Source organism: Cryptomeria japonica, chromosome 10 (assembly GCF_030272615.1).
Source record: "Cryptomeria japonica chromosome 10, Sugi_1.0, whole genome shotgun sequence".
Lineage (NCBI taxonomy): Eukaryota > Viridiplantae > Streptophyta > Pinopsida > Cupressales > Cupressaceae > Cryptomeria > Cryptomeria japonica.
The window spans coordinates 515,506,739-515,533,111 of record NC_081414.1 but is presented as its reverse complement, the minus strand read 5'-3'; positions in this window follow the sequence as shown (position 1 = coordinate 515,533,111).

Below are 26,373 nucleotides of genomic sequence, written 5' to 3'. Positions count from 1 at the left end.
CATACTTTTGGCTGCATCCAAAATGATTTTGTTCTTTCTTTCCACAACGCCCTTCTGCTGAGGTGTCCAGGGTGCAGATAACTGTCTCCTAATGCCATTTTTCTCACAATAATTGTTGAACTCACCAAATGTGAATTCACCACCTTTATCTAATCTCAGACACTTGATTTTCATTCTTGTCTCTATCTCAACCATAGCTCTAAAGATCTTGAATTTATCAAAGGCTTCAAATTTCTCCCTTAGAAAAGCAACCCACATCATTCTAGAATAGTCATCAATGATTAACATGAAATATCTATCTCCTTGAAAGCTTCTTGTATTAGTAGGACCACATAGGTTAGTATGAATCAAATCAAAAGCATCATTAGATTTATTAGGTATGCTCTTAATAGAAGTTCTGATTTTCTTACCGATTTGACATTCTTTACATACCAGATTCTGAGGCTTCACAATCTTAGGTAAATCTCTAACTACCTTAGTTGAACTGATCTTTACAATGCAATAAAAATTTACATGACACAACCTTTTATGCCATAGCCAACTTTCATCAATATGTGCAATCAAACATGTCTTTTCATTGGAGTTCAAATGAAAGATGTTACCTTTTGTCTATATCGATTGCAATCTCCAATCCAGATTTGCTAATGATTTTTCACTTTCCATCCTTTAATTGTAATTGAAATCCTCTATCTACCAATTGTCCTACACTCAAAATATTATGCTTCAGACCTTCAACATAATAGACATTGTCAGTGTTATCCTTACCATCCAATGAAATGGTTCCTCTTCCTTTGATCATGCATGCCTTGTTATTACCAAATCTGACTTGGCCACCATGAAATTCTTGTAGGGTTAGAAACTTTCCTTTGTCACCTGTCATATAATGACAACATCCAATATCTATTACCCATTCATCCATGTCTTCAGCTTTTTCTGCAAGGAACTTTTCCTCATTTTTGATAACTGGTTCTGAATCATCTTCCTTCATAGCATAAAATACCCAGTCTTTTCCATTGCCGAATCCACTAGCTGAATCTCTTATCGGTTCTTCTTTTCATTCATCAGTTACTCCTTCCTCATCAGCATAACTTAGCATGATTTTTTTTGTATTTCCTATACTTATGCTTGATCTGATATTCAGGGTTAGGCTTAAAAGATCTTCTTGCTCTTTCTTCCAATTTTGAATTCCTTTCAGGACATCTAGATGCAAAATGACCTATCTTATTACATACAAAACATTTGAAAGGAGAACTTCTTCATACTTACTTCCTGATGGACCTCTAGGTATCTTTCTAGCAAATAGGGTTTCAAGTTGCTCAAGCTCTTCATCTTCTTTCCTAATCTCTTCCAATTCCTTTACAAACAACACTTTCCAATCTTGCTTGCCAGTTGATAATGTAGATGCATTAAATGCAGTATCAATCTTTGTAGCTCTAGGAGGACCAAATTCCTAAAGCTCAAAAGCAGATATCTTCCCAACAAGAGTATCTCTATTGATAGAAGAATTAGGCATGGTTCTTAGCTCATTAATTGCAGTTACCTTCATCTTATATAGCAGTGGCAAAACTGTTAACATTTTTGAAACAATGTCTTCCTCGCTTAGAGATCCACCACAACACTAAATTCCCAATACAATTTCATTAACCCTTTCCATCAATGCATAAATTCTTTTATCTTCCTCCATCTTCAAGCTTTCATATCTTACCTGGTAACATTCAGGTTTTGCAATTTTAACACTAGGGTCACCTTCATTTAGAGTCTTCAATGTGTCCCATATAGCTTTTGCCGATGATTTATCTAATAGTCCCGTTATTTGTTGATCTGATAATGCGCTTAAAAGGGCTTGTCTAGGTCTACAGTTATTCTCAATGTTCTTATCCAAGTCTATTGGTGCAGGAATATCAAATGTCGGATTACGAGGAGTGTAATCATTTTGTGTTATTTCCCAAATTTTATTTCAAATGCATCTTAAATGAGTCTCCATCTGAATCTTCTATACTCCATAGTTTGTTCCATCAAGCCTAGGGTTGTCCTTCCGAAAAACATGAGTTGAATTGTTATTTTCCTTAGGATCTTCCTCAAGCAGTTAAGCTTTTGCAAAAAAAGGACTAGGCTCTGATACCAATTGTTAGGATAATTGGTGAACAACTGAGAGGGGGAGGGGGTTGAATCAGTTATTAATAGATTATGTGAATTAAAGCACTTAAAACCTTATACCAGTATACACCATGCAACCATAACACATAACACCATCATTTGTAAGTGGAAAACCTCAATGAGGAAAACCACTATGGGAAACCCTACTCACAATCAGATGATACTTTTGCAGCAAGTATATGATTACAATAGAGGCCTGCACATACACTGCCTAGAGAAACCTTCTCATCATATTAGAGTCTCATTGACTACAAAGATGTCAACCACCTCAAGATATTTGGACTACAATCCATAGAAAAGAACTGTCGGTTATAGCATCAAACATGTCAGATTATAGTTCTGGTTAAGCTCAATACTGGAGGTCTAAAACCTCTTACATAAACCCATCTCAATCACTATGATCGACCAAATCCTCTGCACAAATGATTATTACATTATTCTCTCCTTGATCATTCCTATATCTGATCTATAATGAGATATTGCATATATTTATACCAACCCAGGACCTAACCAATTACGTCGGCCACACAAATGATAATACAATAGATCCATTACATAATCCTGAAATAAAATCATAACACATGTTAGCCTAAGGCTAAACAAATATCATCCAATTAATAAAACATCCCAGAAGTGCATCTGAGAATCCACCAACACATTTCATGCGAACCGATCCATAACCTAGATAGCACCAGACCTAAACTAGATCCATACACGCCAAAGCAATGACACCAATCAGATGAGGCATGAACACAATCACCATCAGCATCATGAATCCTTTCTAGAATATGCACAAACACAACTTATGCATTACATCAAAGATCTTCAATAAAGCTCTACCGATGAAACCCTTACCTAACCAATAAAGCAAGCTTACTAGAACATAAGATAGCATTTGATCATCAAGTCAATACCAAATGACTAAAACATACTTCATAAGCATATGAACCATCCATACAAACTTATTCCATCATCGAGATCATACTGGTGGAAATCAACTGAAAGTCTTCCCAATCCAATCCATCTATCGGAAGTCGGTAAACAACCATAACAGCAAGTGTTGACATCAATGACAAAACATCAATGCAATACATAATCAATTTCATCATATGGCCAATAGGTGACCTATACAGGTCTTATTCATTGCAGGCCTAATAAATTCTATTTCAAAGAAAGGTACACCAAAAAAAAATTCAATCTTGCTATGTTTAAAATAAACATGTATGCCATACAATTATCTTATTTAAAAAATATGCAATTGTTTTGATCAAAAGAGATATATATGAATAAAACATTTGCATGTAACACATTTTTATTTATAAAGATTAAACTGTTCATGAAATCCCACACAATCTGTGGGAATAGCTAAGAGATCTCTTTCTTATTATAAAACAGTAAACACATAAGAAAAATTAGAAGAATGTATGAAAGAAGGAGAGAGGAAACCCATCATTGTCTGGATATGTTGATGAGTTCTCTTTGGATTCTTCTGATCGGTTTCATTGGTCCAAGTGCTCTAATGTCCACTCCAAGAGATGACCTAAAAATAGAGAGAATACAAATTTGTTAGAGCTTTGGGTTACCTCTCATTCCTACATACATAATTCTCTTCCACATGTGCTTACAGTGCTACATCAGACTTAGAACAAGAATAAAGATCAATATAGATAGGGTGCAATGAGAAAGAAACAAGCATCATGTTTTATCTAACTTATTTGTTTCATGTGCAGATACAATTTTTCATTTCATATCCATCATGTATGTGAGTTAAAATGAGCTCCCGAAGCAGTTGAGCTCAGCATATAGGTTATCATTCACAGGGTGAAACTAACTAGTAGCCATACATGAAGTATAATCACATCCACAGTCCCATATACTGTCACTCAATGACAGTATAAACTGTCATCCAATGGTAGCATACACAACAATGAAAATGATTGCACTTAATCAGAGTCAACTAACTAAAACCATCATATGAATGAAAATATTAAAAGCATAACAGTCATCAATATCATTGTCATAGAAGGCAGTCCAAGAACCCTATATAAATGATCACAGATACATGGTCAAATAATAGTTACCATGCAAGATGAGAGACACTCTCATGATCAGCCATATGAACAGAGATGGAAATTGAAAAGCTTTAGAGACAGTCCAAAAGACAATATGGGAATAATAGCCTATAGTGGATCTCATGAAAGGATGCAGTCACATGATCAGGATATCAAATGCATTAACAATCCCAAGAAGATAATATAACAAAGACACAAGTCTTTAACTTCAAATTCCTTGAATTTAATAAGATTCATGACACATGAACTGTCTAATCTGAGCACAACCATGACAAGAGGTAACCATCGACTATCAAGGAATAAACCATGAATATACATCTCAGAGATAGAGACAACCTTGCAATATGCAGTAAAAGAAAGACAACCCAAAACATAGAACCTGAGGTTAAGGAAATAATAAAGCTTCATGAAACAATTAATGGTTAAAAAACTTAACAATGATGAAACTAACAACAATCTCAATATAATGACAGTGCAATATTTTTGGGATAGTAAAAGATCAACACAGTGAGAAAGAGTAGTAAACAACTAGGATCAAATCAGTCCCGAGGAGAGCATTGACGGAAAAATCAAGCCATGAGGTGAAGGTTCATTGTAGCTACACTCTAAGGACAAATTTACTCAATCCTTTTCAATAACAGGAAAAATATTAAAACAATCCATGTTTTGGGCAACAATAGATCCTAAATCAAAGGCATCAATGAAGATACAATCATAGCAAAGCAATAAGGGTAGTGAATAGTTATTTCAATACAAAAGATAAACCCTTTCCATAAGTTACAGTAGTACTGAATTCATATATTTTTGAGTTTCATGAGATAAAAGGTATTAGACTTTAATGAGCAGCCAACCCTTATGGTAATATGTAACAGTAGGTCAAAGGCACAGTTGAATGAGAATATACCAAAGTGTAACATATAGATAATCCAAGAACAAACAAATGCCTATTCAAGGAGATGGACATTGTAAACATTAGAAAACAATGAATACATACATTAAAATATTAGAGAGGATATGAATCACCACCCAATCAATTATAGCCATCAAGAGCCTCAAAAAAAAAAAAAAACCATGAAGGAAGCCACATGATTAATAATGGGACTGTTAAGCAAGATCATGCCAAAATAACTCAATACCATAAAGTCATTATCAGTATGCACTTTCAGATTCACAGTCATGATGAAATCCTTTGACTCGGGAGAAAAGTAACTATTCTAGTTATATATTCTACATTATAGTCAAAGGGTTTCATACTGTCTTTTTTGCTATTACAGTCACAAAGATATCTCAAAACAAAGATTGTGAGCTAGGACAAATGCTTGTAAGAACTTGCATTCAAGTATCACTGTATAAACACCAAAGGATCAGACCCAAGCTCAAGAATGATAGGAATTCACAATCCATTGAAGCATGTAGGCTCTTGGAAATCAAAGGCTTTTACCAACATGAAGATGACTGTTAAAGAGTGATGTTAGTTATGCCAATAGAAAGAAAAGAAACTCAGATGGCATGAATGTACAGTGAATACTTGTCACTGCTTCAATAACATAGTACATAGCTAATGAAAACTATCTAAGCCATAGTCAGTTTATTAAACAATCCCAAGGATGTATATAGTAGTCCATAAAGCACTAATGACGGATTTGTAGCCATTGAGTTAAATATTGTCATTACACATTTAGTACAATAATATTAAGAATTCATGCTAAAACTCAATGAAAGAAATTGAAAAAGTTCAAACATCAAAATGTAGCAGTATACAAGATAATGGCACGAGGACATCATAGTGCCTTACAATGGATACAAAGTGAATATGAAAGTAGACATTTAAGACATTGAATAAGAGCTAGAAACAGTCAGAAATTTTTCCTAAACTATCAAATTTGGTTCAAGGTTCTTGATCAAAAGATGGTGATTTTACTAAATCAAATTCTCTAAATTGATAGAAGTAGTTAACCCACGAGATACCATAATAAGTAATAACCCTTCAGGAGAATCATTATGAACAGTCATGAATGCATAAAGGACAGACAATAAATTGAAATGAACCTCATGGAGCTAAATGGACCCTAATATACACATTGATCTAAATGACTAACAGAGCCAATAAGATAACCCTAGCCCACTTGTAAAAAAGATCACCACAGTGAATAATAAAATTAGAAGGATCAGTCATTAGGGAAGAACTTATAGAAGTCAAGCCTATAAGACAGTCAAAGAATGCACTCAATATATTCATGCCACAATGATGACAAAAAGATAGTTTCATAATACTAAATACAATCAAGACAATCATACCAAAGCTCGAGAACAAGCCATACAAATCACTGTCATAACAGTCAATATAATCCCAATAAAGGTATGTGTATACACCTAAAAATGGTATGAAGATAATTAATTAAATAATCAATTATTTAATTAATCCCCCTTCCCAATTTAATTGAATTCATTAGCAATTTGATTAAATTCCACATTCACCTGCTTATTAATAAATCTAAGGATATATCTAATAAGTTCATTTCAATAGTCCCTATGATTAATTAATCCTCCCCCCATATAATTCATTTCTTCTAATCCCCTAATTAATTACAAAAAATCAATTTATGAATTGTTGAAAGTTAATTAGCCTTTTCCTATTATTTGAATTTTTAAGTTCAAATTTCCCACATGCCTCCTAACTACTAACCACCTAACCTAACCACCTCCTAACCTAACCCATTCCACCTAATCTTGGGTTTAGCTAACCCTATCCTATCTTGCAAATCCTAACCTCCTTAACCTAACCTCCTATGGGTTGGATATTCTCCCCTTGAGACACATGGCACTTATGCCAAATGTCTCCTCCCTTGGACACTTACCCTCTTATGAGAAAGGCTCCTTGACACTTGTCACCATAGTGTCCCTCCCTCCAACCTCTTCTCAAACCTCCTCTAATTTGACCCTTGATATCTTTAGACTCAATCTTGACCGTTGATTCCTGCCACCTCACCCTTACCCTTGAAAATCCTATAAATATCCCCTATTTTGGAGCACAAAGGATCCCATCTCATATCATCTAAAGCATTGTTATTATAAGAATATCATTTCTAGTATTCTAGTTTAAACATTGTTATTATAGGCAATTGCATCTTAGATCTAGATTAATTTGATCATATTCTAGCATAATTGTTTAATCATATAGCATAATCAATCTCTCATCTAACTTAATTGCATCATCATTTATCATAATCAATGCATATCATTAGCATAATTATCTTCTTGGATCAATATAGTTTAACCATGCATTCATCTAGCTTGCACATCATATCATTCTAAATCCTCTATCTTGGTGTAGCCAAGTCACTAGGATTGCTCATCTAGATCTAAGAGCAAATTCACACTCGCATCTCTTAGGAGGCGATAGGTCATTTTGTCATGGTTTATCTTTTGTTTGATTTCAATTTTCTAACCTTGCTTGTAATGATCTATTAAGTGTTTGTGTTGCAACTACAGGTACCCTGCTTCACACACACGACATTTTGGCGCCCACCGTGGGGCCATAAATTTCATTTTGGGCCTCTCTCATCATCAAATCTTCCATCTCACGGGTTTCTAGTCGGGCCTGCTTTAGAATCTCATATGAGTACCTTTACAAAATTGTACGAGTTTCTTTGTGCACTCGTACAGGTATGTGGGAATACTCATACTATCAGGTGAAGATGCTCGTACGATTTTCTACTTCTGGGTTTTTAAAACAATTTGCATTTTAAGGGTTTGTATGCTTCAATTTGGCTATTACTAATGCTAACCCTTGCCTGATTTTGAGTTATCTAGCAACCTAACTAGTTTTTGTAGGACGATTGTCGAAGATTACGCTTGCCAAAGAAATTCAATTCATCAAAACAACATGATTACTAATGTGTTTGTTTTGCATGTTTCCTAAGAGAACTCAACCAAACTTTGTGTCTTCTTAAAGTTTTCTAGGCACACTTAATTTGCTATTGGTAAATGAACATCTTGTTTTCTATGCTTGAGAAGTTGTCTAAAAGGTAGGAGAGTATGCTCTTGTCCGTGTGGACAATCAAAAATCTCGACCCTTGAAGTGCTTCTATGTTTGAGATTTGAATACCTTTAGTGGGTCTATCACACTAGGAAAAAGTAATCACCTTGTGAGAATGAACCAAGTGAGTACAACTAGACCTAAGATTTCTGACTCACTCTAAAAAATAGGCCTCTCGGGATTAAAGTCTCGAAGGATGGGATTATTTGAGTTTTCTCTTTTGATATCTCTCATATCGAACATTTAGTAGGGCCTCGCGGTCTCAATCATGCTTGTGTGGCTACTTCTTGTTTTGGTGCCTTGTTGGGCTATAGGCCTCAATCGCACTTGCATGATTGCAAGGGGTAATTCCAAACGGAAATCCTTACTACGAACCCTAAGATAGAAGCTACGCGGTTCACCCCCAAAAGGGGGATAATCTTTGTGCAAGAGAGATAGTAACTCTCCCAAGACACTTGCCATATTGTGCCCCCATTACCATTTGGAGTCAGATAATACAGTGTTGAGAATCCATTGTGTGAGACTTAGCGGTCGTATTCTGATTAGCTATTAGTGTGTACCTAAGTTTGCAAGCAAATGTTTTCTCTCTCAACTAACTTCCTTAGGATTTAGCATGTTGTGCTTGAGGTCACTTATCATATCATGTGTTTATTGTGTTTTCATCCCTCAAATAGAAACTCAAACATCTAAAACTAGAAAACAAAATCAAAACATCAAACATCATTGATCAAAATCTGTCAAAGTCAAAATTTTGTCTCTACTCTGTCCTTAGTCATACGAGTTTTCTAGTTTGTCATATGAGAAATCTAGTTTATCATCTTGTTCCTTGTTAATTTTCATACGAGTTAGATCAATAGAGGATTATTTGTTATTAGTTGTCGTATGGTTCTGTGGGAAGTGTCGTACGAGATTATTCCTTTATCATATGGTTCTGTCTAAATTGTTGTCTAGGATTGTCTAAACTGTCGTACAAATTTATGTCTCTGTCAGTCTAGAGTTGTCTTCTTGTATTTTCTTTTCTAGATCTCTCATGTTTTCTTAGTCAATTCACAGTGAGCATATACACCCGATATCTATCATTTTGTGCTTAGGTTGTCTTCCCAGTTTTCTCGGTCAAGTTATCTTCTGTCAAATCAAATTCTAGAACTAGACACCCCAAGATTTTCAAGTATTCATCTTCAACAAGTTCAAGATCTAACATCTCAAAGTGCATTATCACCTTCTTTGATAAACTGATCACTCAAAACATAGTTTCTCATTGGGATCTATCATCCTCCATCACGAAACTACAACGTTTGATTAGGATAACCTCATCCCACATTGTAGGATATATCATTCCTATTGGACTTGGTTTTATCAAAATCATCATCATTTCACTCCAAACTGAGATCGAAAAACTTACAAATCTATAAATACTTGAATTATCTTTTCGTGTCATATCACTCTATTGTATCTACAATAACAGTTGGTCACTTATCGAAACACCTCTTAGACAATCGAATACTTGCACAACATTCAACACATGTGTATGCTCATTTTAACTAGAGCGCAAAGATGAAAGATCGCATAAACGGAAATAGAAACATTTGAAATGATTGAAGATTATAGGGACATGGAACACCAAAGTGAAATACAAGAAGAAGACATAACTGATCAACATATTAGAGAAATCAAACAAGATCCTAAATTTAATAAATTTATGGAGAAAATATTAGAGGGAGAAAAAGAAAAATACTTCCTAATGTTAGCAAAATCTGGTGCTACACTCCCCCAAGATTTTGATGTGAGTAATTTAGGAAAATAGAGAAGTGACCCTTTCCATGATAACAAATGACATAAGGAGATTTCCAGTCACAAAAAGGATGACACATCAATCCCTGATAACACAAGAACTAATGAGGAAAATTCTGTTCCCAAAAGGGATGAGGTAGAAATTCTCAACAATGTTAAATCTAATGAGGACACAAGAAAGGGTCAAGATGATATAAGAAGAAATCAAGATCATACTAGAACACAAACTGGTGGTTATACAAGAATAAATCATGTTGATAATCCTCTCACAGCTCTTACACAACAAATACAAAAGTTGCAAACACAGATTCAAGATATGCAAAGAGGAACAGTTAGAAGATACTCACTTCAAGAAATTTGTCCTTACCCATTTGACATAAATCTAAACATGATACCCTTTCCTACAAGTTGTGAAACTCCTAGATACGATAAATATAATGGAAGCACTGATCCCTAGGATCATATATGAGAATTTTGCATAATGAGTATGGAGTTTGTACATGAGGATACATACCTGATGAGATTATTTCCAAAGAGCTTAAGTGGACGAGCTATGGAATGGTTCTCCAAACTTCCACCTGAAATTAGATCATTCACAGAATTAGTGGATAAGTTTGTTTCACAATACTCTTGCAACATACAACATGAGGTCACAATGCTAGACCTATGTAATACTAAAGAAAAGAGTGGAGAACCATTCATGACGTTTCTACAAAGATGGAGACAGTTAGCTTCACGATATCCTTGTACGGTGCCAAAATACAAGAAAATGGACATATTCATCAACAACCTAAATGATCAAATGAGTTATAATCTAAAAATGCAATGTCATCCAAATTTTGAAAAGATGATTGATAATGTAATCAAAATGGAAGAAGCTATGGTAAAGAAGGGTGAGTTGAAGCTATACAAAGAAAGAGTTCATCCTCCTAACAACAATACTAGCAACAACAACAATGATAAGACAAAATTTTGGAATAGAAATCAAAATATTATCAATGATGGGATAGTGGATAATAACAATATACAACCAAAGCAACATGTTTTCAATTTATCCAATCACTCAGCAGTGGCTCAACAAAACAACAATCACCAAAAATCAACTTTCAACAATTTATTTTGAAGGAAATTTACAAACATTGGTGAACCACATGGGTCAGCATTAAAGATGCTTCTCGCAAACAAGTTGATAACTTTTCCAGAAGGAAGAAATTTTGAACCTCAAGTGAAACCCTCTTTGTGGAACGACAACCACTATTGTCATTTTTATCGAAACAAGGGACACCACATGGACAATTGTCAGTGGTTGAAATGTGTCATCCAAGATTTGATTGATAATGGAGTGATAACTATGGATGGACATATGACAAATGAATCTCATACCACTTTTAAAATTCTACTTCCAAATTATGAGAAGGGTGAATCATCAGCAATACATAATGGTAAAGGTAAAGCAAAGGTGAGCTATACTCATGCATATGACTATTACTATTTACTAAGTTGTCATTAGTTTTATGTCCAAAGTCATAGTCATCCTATATACTCTAGTCGGTTATTACTACCGAAATATTTAGTCGGTAAGAACAGAGCAGTCGGCTGTAGAAGTTACAAGTCACAAAGTTTAGTATACACCGAGCTGTCTACCGAGTAATGCTCTATGTCTACCAAGCAGCAAAAATAGTATACCGAGTGTATATGAACTGAGTGAATCGTGTTACTAGATTCATTGAACCTAGACACATATGGGAAACGTGTTACAAAGATCGAGGAACAAGGAACCATTAACACATTGGAAATTGCACTTATAGATTTTGTATGATTTTGAGGACATCTATCTAATGAAGTAATTTTGTATGGTTACTCATTTAATGAATCATGTTTGTAAGATCGAAGCATGAACAAGATCCCCATCATAAGAGATCTATTTATACAGCACAAATTGAGGATCAAAATATGTGTGTGTGAAGCAAGACATATGTGAAAAGAAAAAATCATGTGAAAGCATTGAGTGTTGTGACTGTTACGATTGACAGTAATACACAGAGGTCACTGAGAAAGATTTTAGAGAATAGTTGAGGAACAAAGTAAACAAAAGGGTTTACCGAGTTGATTTATCAATTACCGAGGAATGCTATGAGCAAGGTGATTTAATTTTCAGCACATAGAATTTGCTATAACATTTCAGATGTGAAGTTGCAGATATTTTGTAAGATTCTAATTGTAATATTTTGAGTTGTAAGAGAAACCTTTAACAGGGTAAAAGACTCTAACAAAGTCTATAAATTGTAAAGCCTTTAACCAGGTGCAACATTCAGAATAAGTGTTGTAAAATCCTTTAGCAAGGTAGATGTAAAGATCTTGATACTCCTAACAGGGTAAGCTATCAGAAATAGCTAAACATGTAGCTCTAATCGAGCAACCTTTATTATTGTAGTAGTGAAGTTGTGGGTGCCATCCCCACCATAGTTTTTCTCTGTAACAAAGAGTTTCTACGTAACCAAAATATATGTGTTATGAAGTGAATCATGTATGATTGTTATTTATTTGTTTTAGCATTATATTATGTTACAGTAGTTTTCAATTTATTCTTAACAATAAAGTTATTGCTGAAGAAAAGATTTGATGTACTGATTCACCCCTCCCCTCTCAGTACATTAGCTTTCTATATTGGGCCTAACATATGACAATGTGGTAAATGTGATTGTAGTTAAAGAAAAACAACATCAAGAACCTACTCATGCTATCACAAGAAGTAAAGCCAAAGTTGTTTTGTTGGGTCCTACAACTAGCACGTCATCCACTACAAAACAATACAGTCTAGTGGATCAACTATAGAAAACTCCTGCACAAATATCCATCTTAGAACTTTTAAGGCTTTCACCTGCACACAAAGAAATTCTAGAAAGAGCATTAGTAGATACAATAGTTTCCAAAGATCTTGATGTAGATCAATTCCAAACCATGGTGGGACACCTCACAACCCCTCACTTCTTATCATTCATCAAAGAAAAGGACATGTCCTTGAAATATCCCCATAACACTCACTTACATATTGAAGTCCTCATTCATAAGACATGTGTTAAATGTGTCCTAATAGATGGGGGAGTTGGCTTAAAAAATTTCTCATTAAGTCTTGTCTATGCTCTAGGTTATTTTGAATGCATTTGATCCCAGGAAAAAATTCAAAATCAAAGCATATGATGAAGAAGAGCATTCCTCCAAAGGAATTGTGATATTACCCATCAAAGTGGGATCGTTGCAGAAAGACACAACATGCCAAATTGTAGACTTGGATCTATCATACAACATACTCTTGGGAAGACCCTAGATACATGGCATACAAGCTATTCCATCAGCATATCATCAGTGCCTGAAATTTCCCTACAATGGGCAGGAAATCACGATCTCAACAAAGTCAAATCTGTTCCAGTACTGTAGTAATCTAAAACTGGCTCAAGAGGTCATTTTTCCTCATAATAGGGAGGCGTCATCTTTAAACACACAATCCAAAGAAAAATCATTTGCCTCAATTTTTTTAAGCATGGAAAAACAAATGTAGCTAAGAGATTGAGGGAATGGAGAATATTCACTATCACAGTTACCACTTTCTCATAAATCCTATGGAAAACCATCAAACTCTAAACAACAACCAACTGTGAAACATTTTCCAATATTTGATGGAGCATTTGTTAGTGTTGGGACCTTATTAGAGGATATCAAAGACAAAGATGTGCTACAATGGCTATACAAGGATGAAGAAGTCCAACAAAAGATCAACAATGTCACAATACCCACTGAAAAATATAGAAAAGGATTTAACATCCTTCAGAAAATGGGATACACTGGAATGGGTCCTATAGGAAAAAGAAAAGAAGGTATCTCAGAACCTATCCAACCTCATACTCAGTAGGCTATAGACAAATCAGGCTTAGGGTATGGACAAGTTACTCTACAAGAGGACACATCTTCTAGCCAACAACAAGATGAACATGATAGTAGACAAGAACAACTCGCAATTGAAAAGGAAGAAACGTCTGCCAAACAATGAGAACAAACAAACATGAAATGGAAAAAGAAGAAAGCTTCTAATCAATAGGAAAAACAAACTAAAGGAACCTCCCAAGCAGAGTTAACTCCCAATCAAAACAAACAAGAAGTTGGTACAAATCAAGGAGAGATGATAGTAGGGTTGGCAGAACTCAATATCATCCCAGAGGAAACTGAATATGAGAGAAGAAAAGATATAGAAAGAAAAATAGAATAATCAAATCAAATGCTATATGAATAAATCTGTAGATTGTACGTTGCAAGTGAGATAGATTCTAATGAATGGGAATGGGATTCCTATCATTTTGAATAATCAGCTGAAGAAAATTTCTTTGAGGAAGATGTAGGAGTCAATTTAGTTCATACGTATGCGAGGTAAATGTTAGGAACTAGCCCACTTGAATTAGAATCACATTTGGTTGACTTGGACTTAATCGAGGACAATTAGGAGCTACTTGCAAGAGGTCATTCTGACGAGAGTATTGTTCTAGAAATTGAAATACATATCATAAAATTTGACATCTCCATCATGACCCTTAATACCTTTGAAGCATCTCAACTTGAGGACCCCTTACCTCTAATCCATCCTCAACTTATTGGCTGGGAAAGTGAAAGACATACTACCATTGATACCTTTCCTAATGACCATGCCATATCCTTATACCTTAATGCAATCAAACCCACAACAAATTTCACCAGGGATTTCAACAACGCATCTTCTAGTCAAGTGGGTGCCAAATCTTCGAGTCACAAAAGTTAAAATAAAGAAAACAATATCAGGTCTAATGCTGAAAACCATTTATTGGCAATAGTAGTCCGAGAAAAAGTAAAAAGAAAGGATGCATCTAATGGTGAAAACCTCCTTGAGGTGCCAAAAGATGGGAGATTTGACACCTTACCTAAATACTATCAAGAAAGGTCATCCATATTGATCAAACCAACAAAGGCAGTTAACATTGGGACAACAGAGCAACCTAAGATTCTACATCCATCAACTTCTCTATCAAAGCAAGAAATGTAGCAACATATGGAATTCTTCAAACAATGCCAAATCAATTTTGCCTGGTCATATCCAGACATGCTAGAGTTGGATTTAGATCTTATTATGCATCACTTAAATGTCAGTTCAAGAGCCAAACCAATTAAACAAAAATTAAGGAAGATGCATCCTCATATCTCTCTTCTTGTCAAAGTAGAACTAAAGAAATTATTGGATGTAGGATTTATCGAACCTATAGAATATCCTCACTGGGTATCAAACATTGTTCCTATTTCCAAACTAGATAAAAGTATCAGAGTATGCACAGACTTCAGAGATCTTAATAATGCATGTCCAAAGGATGACTTTCCTTTGCCTAACATTGACTTCATTGTGGATTTAACTGCTAGACATTCCATTTTTTCTCTAATGGATGGTTTCTCTGGATACAATCAGATTAAAATAGCACCTGAAGATCAAGAAAATATAGCTTTCACATGTCCATAGGGTACTTTCTACTGGAACATCATGCCTTTTGGATTAAAGAATGTAGGTGCTACATATCAAAGAGCCATGACAATGATATTCCATGACATGATGTATATATTTATGGAGGACTATGTGGATAAAATATTGGCCAAATCATACACCAGAGAAGTACATATAGGAATACTGGAAAAGATCTTTGACTGGTTAGAATATTACAAGCTATGGCTCAACCCCAAGAAATGTTCCTTTGGTGTTACTTCATGTAAGATATTGGGATGCATTGTTTCAACTAGGGGTATTGATGTATATCTAGCTAAGGTCAAAGCAATCATGGACATGGAATCTCCTCAGAATATCAGTCAACTCAGATCACTAGAAGGAAGACTACAGTCAATCAGAAGATTTGTTGCTCAGCTAGCAGATAAATGTCAACCATTTACTCATCTATTGCACAAGAATGTCTATTTCAAATGGGATAATCAATGTGAAGAAGCATTCAACAAGATTAAATACTATCTCATGCAACCACCCATCCTAATGTCGCCAATTCCAGGAAAGTCATTGTTACTATATGTATCAACCACAGAAGTATCATTAGGAGTTATGCTCGCACAACAAGATAATGAAGGAAAAGAACAAGCCATCTACTTCATCAACAAAACATTAGTGGGATACGAGCTCAACTATTCACCAATAGAAAAAGCATGCTTGGTGGTAGTGTTTGCTTCTCAAAAATTAAGACATTATCTACTATCTCACTCCATCAAGTTGATTGCTAAAATCAATCCATTGAAGTGTTTTCTTAGCAAGGCGACATTAACAGGAAGATGAGAAAAATGGATCATGATCCTAAGCGAGTTTGATATTGAGTATGTGGACAAAAAAGCTATCAAGGGACAAGTCATTGCTGACCAATTAATAGAGGCACCACTTCAAGATGATTTTCCTTTACACATTGAATTTCTTGATGTTGATATCCTAACGGTCACCACAAAGACATGACAATTGTACTTTGATGGTTCATATACCTAGCATGGATCAGAAGCAGGCATTCTATTCATTACACTGCAAGGTCACACAATTCCAAAGGCATATAAATTGAGCTTTCCATGTACCAATAACACAACATAATATGAAGCTTTGGTCATAGGAATCAAAATGGCCATTGAGTAGAACATTACATAGCTACAGGTATTTGGAGACTCTCATCTTGTCATCAATCAAATCAACGATGATTATCAAACAAAGGATGAAAAGATAATGCCTTATAAGAAGATGGTGGATGATGTCAAGAAATGCTTTGTCGAAATAACTTATGAGCAGATTCCAATGAATGAAAACAAAGCAGTAGATGCCATGGCAACACTTGCTTCTCTACTTTAGATACAAGAAAAACAAGAGCGTTACGAATTCTTGGTGGAAGAGTTGTTTTACCCTACACATAATTGTCCTGATTCCCAAACTATATGTCACCTTGTTGAGCATGATTCCTCCCACTATGGCTAAACTTATACATACCTGAAAGATAATATCATCCCTCTTGATTTAACAAAGAACCAAAAGAGAAACTTTATTCGCCAATCCTCCCATTATACTCTTGTCGTGGATACCCTTTTTAAATGCGGTCTAGACGGTACTCTCTTAAGATGTCTCAAGAAAGAATAATTTGAGAAGGCCTTAAATGAAGTCTATAATGGAATTTGTGGCACTCATTCAAGTGGTCTTACTCTTTTGAAAAAACTCATATGCTTGGGCTATTATTGGCCAACTATGGAACAAGATTCTTTTCAAATAGCTAAAACATGCAAACAATGTCAAATCCATGGAAATTTAATTCATGCACCCACACAAGAGCTTAATGCTTTGGCAACCTCTTGGCCTTTTTGCCAATGGGGTCTTGAGCTAGTAGGAAAGATAAGTCCTCCTTCATCCAATGGTCACAAATTCATCCTTGTAGCTACAAAATATTTTACAAAATGGATTGAGGCAGTACCTCTCATAAATATCACTAGAAATTTTTTTTTGCATTTATCTTGAACTACATCATATGTCTCTATGGCATACCCATGACCATTATCACTGATAATGGGCGACTGTTCAAGAATTAGGATGTACAAGATCTATTTGAAAAATTCAAGATCCAACATAGATTCTCCACACCCTACTATCCACAAGCAAATGGACAAACAGAAGCATCAAATAAAACTATTTTGAAAATCCTCTAAAAGACAATGAGTGATGTTGGTAGAGATTGGTATATTCAATTGAACCATGCTCTATGGGCCTACTGTACCAGTATCCGCACACCAATAGGCACCACACCTTTCTCTCTTGTCTATGGATCAAAAGCAATACTACCAATAGAAGTAGAGATACCTTCTCTACGTGTATCATTAAAAGGTCTTATCCCAGATGAAGAACAATGATTATCTAAACTCCAAGAGTTAGAATTGATTCACGAATGAAGACAAAGTGTCTTTGATCATTTAAAGGTATATCAGCAAAGAATGTGTTGAATTTATAATCACAACCTGTCAAACCACAAGCCTTTCAAGTTAGTGAACTAGTCCTAAAGGAAAATCCATGCAACGAGGTAGATCGAGAAAAGAAAGGGAAGTTTGAACAAAATTGGTTGGGTCCGTTGGTGGTCACAACAATATTTGGGTTAGGAGCATATCAGCTATCAACACAAGATGGGGATCAGCTCGAAGAACCCATCAATAGCATGCATCTGAAGAAGTTTTATGTTTGAAAAAACAGAAAAATAAAAAACAGTAAAAAAGTAGAAAAATAAAAAACAGTGAAAAAGAAGAAAAATAAAAAATAGGGAAAAAGCGGAAAAATAAAAAAACAGTGGAAAATCAAAAAATACAAAATTAGAGAAAAGAGAGAAAAATAAATAAATATGAGAAAAAGTGCAATGAAAACAGATGGTGAAAACCTGAAAAATAGGTGCTATCTATTAGCTAGCTCTTCCATCTATTAGTTCATGTATCCTTCCACTTCCATTCATTTCCATCAGTGTTATTCATCTCCAAAAATAAGTCATTGTACATATGTAGGCATTTTAGTTGATTTCTCACCATGGTTTGGAGCATGGGGTATATCATAATAGATTTATTTCTAGGCTTGGGGCAAAATCTAGAACCTAGCTAGGGGCAAAAATTTTGATCGCTTTTTGAGCTTAATCAAATAGGTAGAACAATAGTTATGATAACTCAATGATGAACAAATAGTACCAAACCGGTACTGAGAGGGGGGGGTGAATTAGTACAGGCAAAAAATAGTCCTAAACCGGTTTGACGGTAGATACTCCAAATGACTGGCAAACAGTGACACCAGTTTGAAACAGAGTGCAACCGGTAAAACCCATAACAACTAAAGCAATCATAAACCAGTTACTCACTTAGCTTTCCTCTTAGCTCAATACTATACTACCATTTTACCCTCATGCATGAGCAGGTAATCTATCATCATATCTTCACAATAGCTAGTTCAACATGTTTTATTAACAGGCATAAAACACAGAACCATCATATGCTTAACAGGCAATAACAAAGCATTACAAGATAAAAGCATCACACATGACACACTTATTTTTCACGTGGAAACCCAACTGGGAAAAACCACGGTGGGGATGAAAACCCACAAGCTGCTTTTTGAACTCTTTAGAAGTCCACTCTATTAGGAGCCTTATCTGGTTAAAGACATTACAATAGGTTCTGCTAGGAACCGATCCTGTTAGGGATCACTCGGTTAAGGGATGGCTAGAATACTTGGTTAACGGTTAAACCCGATTAGGGTTACCTGGTTAGAGGATTTCAAGAACTCAATAACTAAAGGATTTCCAGAGCTCTATAGCTTTCCAGAACTCAATAGCTTTGAGTTACCCTGTTAAAAGATTTGTAGCAAGCCGGTTAAGGCTACCCTGTTAAGGGATTTCACCGCTGTTGAAGTGGTTAAAGATCAACAGGAATTACAATGATCTGATAACAACACTCAATGCTAATTTGTAGATCCACTTTGGCTCCTCTTCACCTTCTGCACATTCACTTTGCAAGTATCTCTTCTCTCCTTTTGGTGTGGCAAGAATCATGTATCACTTCCTTTGGATACACACACACAACTTTTGCCAACAACCTCTAAAAGAAGCACAACATCGACCTTATAGGAAACAGACAGGTTGGTAGCAAAAACCCTAAACCTATTAGGTTAAGAAATTCAAATGGTTCAATCCTGACCATTGATCATACTGCATTAAATGTAACAATCTTGAATCAATCTCAAGACATTCTCCATCGTCCATTATCCACCGATTTCATGGTGGCTAATAACCCATCACACGTTATCACCGTTTAACAAACTTCGCACATTCCCAAGGTAGATAGGGATAGCCTCCTTCATGCAATATCCTTCATGTGCACAAGGCTGACATGGAAACATGAGCTGTTCTTTTGTTACACTGTTAACTCGTCACACAAAGTCACCGATTAAGTCATACAGGCTTGAGGTTCATCAACCGGAAACCTGGAGACTTCCAACCGAAAACCTCGAGACTACCAACTGGTAGGCACACAAAGGTTCCATGTACCGATTTATATAACAACATGCCGGTTCACCTTCAACAAACATACCGCTTCACTTTGGCACATATACCGGTTCACACATGTCAGTTCTCTATTCTTCACATATTAACATCAATGACAACATACAATGTCATTATGTCCTCATACCGGTTCACATAATGCCAACAATCTCACCCTTTGGCATTGACGGCAATATACAAGGATATCTCTCCGCTCCTCATCTTCCCATATCAATTTCTGTAGATATCCTCTCTGCTTCACTTCTTCTCCCCCTTTGACAATAATGCCAAAGTGGAGGCACAAGAAACCCTGATCCATTATGCTACTCCCCCTGAGAAGTAGCATCCTTCAACACATCAATCTTTAAAAAAAATTTGACTGTGTAATAACTGACTGATGTGGAACAAATACTTTTAGTTCACCTCCTGAAGGGGTAGTACCCCTAATTCACCTCTTAAGTATGCAAATGTAGCCTTTGGGAGAGGCTTGGTGAATATGTCTGCTAACTGCTCCTTACTAGAAACATGTTCTAGTGCAATCTCCTTATTTTGAACCTTTTCCCTCAAGAAATGATACTTAAGCTCAAAATGCTTGGTTCTAGAATGCAAAACCGGATTCTTTGAAATATTGATAGCACTTGTGTTATCACAGAATATACTTACCAGTTCAGATACAGGAATTTTGAAGCCATTTAATACATGCTTCATCTAGATTGTCTAAGTGCAGTTCATGAAAGCTACAACATACTCTGCTTCCACTGTAGACTGAGAGATACAACTTTTCTTCTTACTCATCCATGAGACTAGTCTATCACTAAGAAAGAATGCACCATCGGTTGTGCTCTTTCGGTCATCCACATTACCTGCCCAATCAGCATCAGTGAATACTTTCAAGTTAAAATCATTGTTGTATGGTACCACAATCCATAGTCAACTGTTCCCTTCAGATACCTAAGAATCTGCTTGACTGCAACCAAGTGGGACTCTCTTGGACTTTTCTGGAACCTTGCAGTAATGCCAACTGCATGTGCAATATCTGGTCTACTGTGCACTACATAATGCAACTTACTGATCATTGATCAGTATTCCTTCTCATCAACCAATACAAAATCATCTTCTTTTGATAATTTGCAACCGGTCACCATTGGTGTACCAAACGGTTTGCTATCTTCCATGCCAAAGGTCATCAACACCTCTTTGACATACTTGGACTGAGTGATAAAGATTCCATCTTTCATCTGCTAAATCTGTAGTCCAATGAAGAACTTAATCTCTCCTATGAATGACATCTCAAACTCTTTCTTCATCTCATCTGCAAACTCATGACTCATCTTGTCATCTCCACCAAAGATAATGTCATCAACAAATACTTCACATATCAGAGTCTAGTCTCCTTCTGATTTCAAGTAGATATTGTTGTCTTCACTTGTTCTCTCAAATCCAATTTTCACAAGGTGGGAGTGCAGATGTTCATACCATGCTCTAGGTGCCTGTTTTAGACCATATAAGGCTTTATGTAGCCTACACACCATGTCACTGTCTTTAGATAGGTAAAACCCATCCGGTTGCTCTATATACACCTCCTATTCAAGTACACCATTTAGGAATGCAGATTTTACATCCATTTGGTATACCTTGAATCCTTTAAAGGCAACATATGCTAGAAGCATATAAACTCCTTCCAATCTAGCCACAAGAGCAAAGGTTTCTCCATAGTATTCTCCTTCCTCTTGGGCATATCCTTTGCACACCAATCTGGCTTTGTTTCTAATCACTGTGCCATCTTCATTCAACTTATTTCTGAAAACCCATTTGGTACCAATAAAATTTTTATGCTTCGGTCTAGGTACTAAGGACCATGTACCATTTTTCTCTATCTGGTCAAGTTCCTCTTCCATTGCCTTGATCTAGTCTTCATCTTTTTGTGCCTCTTTGAATGATTTAGGCTCAATTTTAGAGATCATACATGAGTTTTCTTTGATTTTCCTTCTTGTAAGGATTTCTACATCCTTATCCCCTATGATCTGCTTAGGATCATGGTTCAGCTTTACATACCGAGGAATGGTCTTGACAAATTCCCCTTGCTTTTCTCCTTCATCTTCTTCTCCATCGGTATCAGCATCTACATCTACCGGCATGGGAACACACTTACTGGCACTTGGTTGACTAGCAACTGGTTCCCAGAAGGTAATGACTGGTTCATTTACCGCTTGCTTACTGTCAGTTTCCTCAGCTTTCTCAGAGGTTTCATCAACTCTCACATTGATGCTTTCCATAATTCTCTGAGTCCTTTTGTTGTAACATTTCAAAGCTTTACTCTTGGTGGAATATCCTAGGAATATTCCCTCATCATATTTAGCTTCAAAATTGCCCTGATGTTCACTCCTCATGATGTAACATTTGCTACCAAATACCCTAAAGTAGCTTACTATAGGAGTCTTACCGGTCCAATACTCATAAGGAGTTTTATCCTTACCTTTTTTGATGAGTACCCAGTTCAATGTGTAAACTGCAGTGCTCACCGCTTCTCTCCAAAAGGTATGAGTGACCTTTCCTTGAATCAACATTGTTCTTGCTACTTCAACCACTATTCGGTTGTTCCTCTTTGCTAGGCCATTCTATTGTGGAGTCTGGGGGGCAGACAATTGCCTCTTGATGCCAAATTCTTCACAATACTTGTTGAATTCTCCAGAAGTGAATTCCCCTCCTTGATCAGTTCTGAGACATTTGATTCATCTACCACTTTCCTTTTCAACTAGTGCTCTGAAGGCTTTGAACTTTCCAAAGGCTTCAGACTTGTCCTTCAAGAATGTGACCCACATCATTCTTGAGAAATCATCTATAAGAATCATAAAATACCTATCTCCCTACACACTCCTAGTTTTCATAGGACCACACAAATCAGTATGCACAAGATCAAGTAAGTTGTCTATAGTGAAATACTTACCTTTGAATGTTGAGGAAGACATTTTTACAAGTTGACATTCTTTGCACAAAGGATTTTCCAATGTTTTCAGTACCGACAATCCTCTAACTGCCTTTTTCTTACTGGCCTTCACAATGTTGTCAAAATTTATATGGCAGAGTCTCCTATGCCATATCTAGCTATCATCAAACTTATCCATAAGATAGGTACTGATATTAGCAATCAATTGAAACAGGTTACCTTTGGTCTACATACCAGTGGCCACCAATTCACCATCCTTTCCTTTGATTCTGCATATTTCATTCTTGAATTCCAGAGTGATTCCACTATCATTTAGCTGGGCAACACTCAAAAGGTTGTGTCTGAGACCATCAACCCAATACACATTTTCAGCACTACTCTTTCCATTCAGAGAGACCCTCTTCCTTTAACCATGCATGGTGCATCATTACCAAAATGAACCACACCACCATCATATTCTTCCAAAGATAGAAACTTGCTCTGGTCACCAGTCATATGGTGAGAATAGCCACTGTCAATAATCCACTCATTGACATTATCAAAGCGGGAGACAAGAGCTTTCTTGTCTGACACATCTTCCTTTATAGCAACAAACACAATATCTCCATTCTCTTCATCCTCTAATTCTTCATCTATGGCACCTCCATCAACTGCAACAAAATAGTTTCTCCGGTTTCCTCCTTTGAATTTGTTGAACCTTTCCAGTTTATCCTTGTTGTCACTATTGGGACAGTTTATAGCAATATGTCCTATCCAGTTACAAGAAAAGCATTTCAAAGGAAGCTTACCTCTGTATTTACTGGTTCCTTTTGAAAATTTCCTAGCAAGAAGAGCTTCAAATTCCATCAGAAACTCCTCATCATCCATTGTTCTGCTCTGTCTTGATTCATCACTGGTGCATGCTTCTTTTCCTTTTTTGGATGGTGCAACAGAAGCTTTAAAAGCTGATTCAGTCTTTTGAACACTGCCATCAAAACTATTCAGCTCATAGGCTATCAGCTTAGCAATGATGGAGTCAAAGGATATCTTAGTCTTGTCTATAGATCTCAACTCCTGAATAGCAACAACTCTTATTGCATAGACTGGTAATAAGGATCTCAAAAGTTTGCTCACAATAGTAGCATCTTCTATTTTACCACCTGCACTCTTGATATCTCGGACAACAATTTTTATCCTTATTCCATACTGTTGAATGGTTTCACCTTCAACCATCCACATGTCTTCAAACTTTCCTCTAAGGCTTTCTTCCTTAGCTTGTTTCACATGCTCATCACCGCCATAGATATTTTCAAGAGTATCCCATACTTCTTTGGGATTTACTTTATCTTGGACATCAATAAACTCAATGTCAGATAAACTACTAATTAGGGCTTCCATGACCTACCCATTCTCCTACATCTCTCTCTTTTGGTCATCGATGAGAGTACCAATAGGGGAAACATAGGCATTCTCAACATAGCTCTAGTGTTTAGCACCCATGCTTCTAATGAATATCTTCATTCTATCTTTCCATATACTAAAATTATCTTTGTTGAACTTTGGACCTTCTCTCTTCATCATTGGACTAGGATCTTTTCCTCAAGTGGTTAAGCTTATACCATAGAGGACCTTGAGGATGCTCTGATACCAATTGATAACTCAATGATGAATGAATAGTACCAAACTGGTACTAAGAGGGGGGGAGGGGGTGAATCAATACAGGCAAAAAATAGTCCTAAACCGGTTTGACAGCAGATACTCCAAATGACTGGCAAATAGTGACACCGGTTTGAAATAGAGTGCAACCAGTAAAACCCAGAATAACTAAAACAATCATAAACTGGTTACTCACTTAACTTTCCTCTTAGCTCAATACTATACTACCATTTCACCCTCATGCATGAACAGGTAATCTATCATCAGATCTTCACAATAGCTAGTTCAACATGTTTTATTGATAGGCATAAAACACAGAACCATCATATGCTTAACAGACAATAAAAAAGCATCACAAGATAAAAGCATCACACATGACACACTTATTTTTCACGTGGAAACCCAACTGGGAAAAACCACGATGGGGATGAAAACCCGCAAGCTACTTTTTGAACTCTTTAGAAGTCCACTCTATTAGGAGCCTTATCCGGTTAAAGACATTACAATAGGTTCTGCTAGGAACCAATCCTATTAGGGATCACTCGGTTAAGGGATGGCTAGAATACCTGGTTAAGGGTTAAACCTAATTAGGGTTACCTGGTTAGAGGATTTCAAGAACTCAATAACTAAAGGATTTCCAGAGCTCTATAGCTTTCCAGAACTCAATAGCTTCGAGTTACCCTGTTAAAGGATTTGTAGGAAGTCGGTTAAGGCTACCCTGTTAAAGGCTTTCACAACTGTTGAAGTGGTTAAAGATCAACATGAATTACAATGATCTGGTAACAAAACTCAATGCTAATGCAGATCCACTTTGGCTCCTCTTCACCTTCTGCACATTCACTTTGCAGGTATCTCTTCTCTCCTTTTGGTCTGGCAAGAATCACATATCACTTCCTTTGGATACACACACACAACTTTTGCCAACAACCTCTAAAAGAAGCACAACACGACCTTATAGGAAACAGACAGGTCGGTAGCAAAAACCCTAAACCTGTTAGGTTAAGCAATTCAAATGGTTCAATCCTGACCGTTGATCATACTACATTAAATGCAACAATCTTGAATCGATCTCAAGACATTATCCATCGTCCATTATCCACCGATTTCATGGTGGCTAATAACCCATCACGCGTTATCACCGTTTAACAAACTTCACACATTCCCAAGGTAGATAGGGATAGCCTCCTTCATGCAATATCCTTCATGCGCACAAGGCTGACGTGGCAACATGAGCTATTCTTTTGTTACACTGCTAACTCATCACACAAAGTCACTAATTAAGTCACACAGGCTTGAGGTTCATCAACCGGAAACCCTGAGACTGCCAACCGGAAACCCTGAGACTACCAATCGATAGTCACACAAAGGTTCCATGTACCAGTTCCTATAACAACATGCTGGTTCACCTTCAACAAACATATCACTTCACTTTGGCACATATACTGGTTCACACATGTCGGTTCTCTATTCTTCACATATTGACACCAATGACAACATACAATGTCATTATATCCTCATACTGGTTCACATAATGCCAACAAGCTAGAAAACTCTTGTTAAGAGAAACTAAGATGCATCCAATGTTGAAAGCAAGATCAAATTCTCAACCATCAAACCTATCACATGTCAGTC